Source organism: Ictidomys tridecemlineatus, chromosome X, assembly GCF_052094955.1.
Source record: "Ictidomys tridecemlineatus isolate mIctTri1 chromosome X, mIctTri1.hap1, whole genome shotgun sequence".
Taxonomy (NCBI): Eukaryota; Metazoa; Chordata; class Mammalia; order Rodentia; family Sciuridae; genus Ictidomys; species Ictidomys tridecemlineatus.
The window spans coordinates 43630236-43633730 of NC_135493.1; the positions used below are offsets into that span (position 1 = coordinate 43630236).

The 3495-nt window shown below is 47.4% G+C and overlaps 1 pseudogene; it reads left to right on the forward strand.

Annotated features, from left to right (window-relative positions):
- Positions 1 to 267: 267 nt before the first annotated feature.
- LOC120890792 (histone H2B pseudogene) lies at positions 268 to 1221 on the forward strand (annotated as a pseudogene).
- The last annotated feature ends 2274 nt before the right edge of the window (positions 1222 to 3495 follow it).

Below are 3495 nucleotides of genomic sequence, written 5' to 3' on the forward strand. Positions count from 1 at the left end.
ACTGACAGGGTCCATGGGTTGTGGGCCATCCAATGAGACGTCGAGTTGGCCTGTGACGCGACAAATGGCCCCTGGCAACTGGCATTGTTAATTGTCCTCTCCAAGTGTCAGAAGGTGCCGAGGTGATGGCTGAACCAGCCTGTGACACTTCTCCTGCCCCAGGGTTGGAAAGTGCCGAGGCGATGGCTGAAGAAGCTTGTGACAGGTGTCCTCCCCCAGTGTCAGAAGGTGCCAAGGCGATGGTGGCAAAAGACTGTGACGGGTCTCCTGCCCTAATGTCGGAAGGTGCCAAGGCAATGCCTAAAGAAGCTGGGGACATGTCTCCTGCCCCAGTGTCAGAAGGTCCCAAGACGATGGCTAAAGAAGCGGGTGACATGTGCCCTCCCCAAGTGTTGAAAGATGCCAAGGCTATGGCTAAAGAAGGGGGTGACATGTGTCCTCCCCCAGTGTCTGAAAGTACCAGGGCAGTGGCTGAAGAAGGGGGTGACGTGGGTCCTCCCCCTGTGTCCGAAGGTGCCAAGGCAGTAGCTGAAGAAGTTTGTGACATGTGTCCGCCCCCAGTGTCAGAAGGTACCAGGGTGGTGGCTGAAGAAGGGGGTGACATGTGTCCTCCCCCAGTGTCAGAAGTTGCCAAGGCGGTGGCTGAAGAAGTTTGTGACATGTGTCCTCCCCCAGTGTTGGAAGGAACCAGGGCGGTGACTGAAGAAGGGGGTGACGTGTCCTCCCTCGGTGTCCGAAGGTGCCAAGGAGATGGCTGAACAAGCTTGTGACCAGTCTTCTGAGGAGTCCCTCAATCCCCAAGAGCCTCAGGATGCCAGCCCGACCACCCCGCAGAAGGTGAAGAAAGTGAAGAATCCGAGGCGCTTCAGCCACTCCAAGCACAGGGACATTTTGGCCATCTATTTCCCCAAGGTGCTGAAGCACATTCATTCAGGCCTCATCCTCTCCCGGTCGACCGTGAGCGTCCTGGACTCCTTCGTCAAGGACATGTTCCAGCGCATCACCAACGAGGCCGGCAGCCTGGCCCGCCAGAACCATCGCTCCACCATCACCTCCAGAGACATCCAGGTGGCCGTGGGCCTCCTGCTGCCCGGGGAGATCTTCAAGCACGCCGTGTACGAGGCCACCAGGGCCCTCAGCCGCTCACATCCCCGCCAGTGAGCCGACTCTGGGCGCCCTCAGCAGCCAACCCCCAAGGCTCTTTTCAGAGCCATCACTGGGCCCAAAATACCTGTAGTGCTGTCAGTACTGCACAGCTCATGTCTCGGGGTGGGCAAGAGGGTGCCCTGCCCATCTCCAAGGATTATTTAATAAATGAAAACATTGCCACCTCTAATACATGTGTGGTTACTCCAAGGAACACAGCAGGCTTCTTTTCATGGTTCTGCAGTTAATCATTTCCTTTAATGGTGATTTCTGACAGGTATATTCCTAGGTCACCCTTCCTAAGGTTAAATCAGGTCACCTCATTTTTGTAAGGAAGGAATTGACATTTTTCACTCTTATTCTCCAAGAAGCGTGTGTCAGACTTATCCAGAGGTACTTTTTGTGTGATATGGCAGAAAATATATGATCAGACTCATCTCAGTCAAAGATTTTAACATTCACTAACTATAGTAATGAAGCTACAGTGCACAAGGAGTGAAGCCAAAATTTCAAGAAGTAATTCATTTTTCCAACTCCCCAGAGCCTGAAATTAATAATCTAACTCTTTGAGAGTTTTCTAAGTTTTAAGCCAAAACCCTTCATGCTGTGCAATTATGCATGGATGATGGGACCACAGCCCAAGTCTGTGTTTAGGCTGGCTAAGTCAGAGGCCTGAAGCGTCTGAGTCCCAGGCATAGGCTCACAGTGTGGATAGGTTGCCGGGCTAATGCAGTAAGATCCTCTGTGTGAAATTCATCTTGGGTTTGGAGGAGAGACACGTTGTGATTCCTTTTGTTGCCAAGGACTGTTGGCTTGCTTGTTTTCTTTCTTTCTTTCTTTTTACTTTTTTCTTTTTTTAGTTATAGATGGACACAGTATCTTTACTTTGTTTATTAAGTTTTTGTGTTTTTTTTTTTTAATTTAATGTGGTGCTGTGGATGGAAGCTAGTGCCTTACGCATGCTCAGCAAGTACTCTACCATTGGGCCACAACCCCAGCCCTGGCTCACATGTTTTTTAAAGTGGTGATTTGAAAATGCAAATTCAGAGCTGTGAGAGGGACACGTTTCTTATCCCTTTCATCAAATGAAGAGGAGGAAGGTGACTCATTAAGAAGACTAGGATTACTTTTTTTTCCTCACATCATTTCAGTGTTAATATTCATGCTAATATCTCCCAATTGTATTATAAATAAGTCCTCTCATCAGGGTTAGTACTTATTATTGCTCTGGGAATTGGAACCAACTCGTGACAACGTTTGAAAAAAAGGGCTTGCTGCACAAGGCGACTAAAGAAAACTACTGTGAAATCAACTGCCCGTAACTCATGGATGGTTGTACACAGCTGGAATAAAACTTTAGGTGCCAAGGGAGCCATATGCCTTTTCCTGTGGACCAATAAGAACATACCCATTTCCCCAAGCCACTAAATTTATCATGGCAGTTGGTACTGCTTCAAAATGCCAGTGTTTTTCATTAGAAATATTATTCCAAGTTATTTCATGCATACCAAACTCATACTTATCTTTGTAAAAGAAGTAATATTAAGAAATTATATCCATTCAATTATTTTTGTTTTGTAAATGCAGAAATCCAATAGCATTAGTAAAAACAACAAAAAATGGGTCTGTGGATTGAAGACAGGGAGCATAATGGGACCAACACAGGTAAATTATTGGGAAGAGAGGGAACAATGGAGTTGAAGACTGGAAATGAATATGAACACATGTGCTTATTCACTTCAGGGGTTGATAGAGTAAACAGTGCAACTAGCCAGCAATCATGGTCTCATGGTATTGAGAAACTAATGTGACTCCATTTTTGAGAAACCAGCCTCTACCTCAGAGCGAAGCCTGTCCAAGGAAGGGGGAGTGACTCTTGTCCTTGGAAAAACCCACAGAGCGCTCCTAAGCACATACCCACCCTGCTGAGTTGTTTGTCTGTAAATAACAGGAGAGGTCTGAGGCGCCAGGTGTCCCTGACTCAGTTAGGCTAGGTGAGGACCCATAGCAACCCCCTAGCAACCTCCAATCAGCATGAGACAGGGAAAATACCTGGAATGCCAGATGACCCCCAAGTAGTTTACGGTGGTTGATAACATGTTGGGAAACCATGTAGTTTAGCATGTACACCCCTTGTGGCCTAAACCAACCAGTTCAAACGAATCCCCCTATTGTACCAACCAATCACCCCTACCCAACTTGTTCCCACCAGTGAATGTGCTAATCAATGTTAAGAGGTGTTGTTTGACTTTCCCGCGGTATGGAATGATTTGCTGTGTGATGTTGTGGCACATAGAGTATCCCCCCAAAACCTATAAAATCTCACCGAACAAAGGACCGGGACTCACT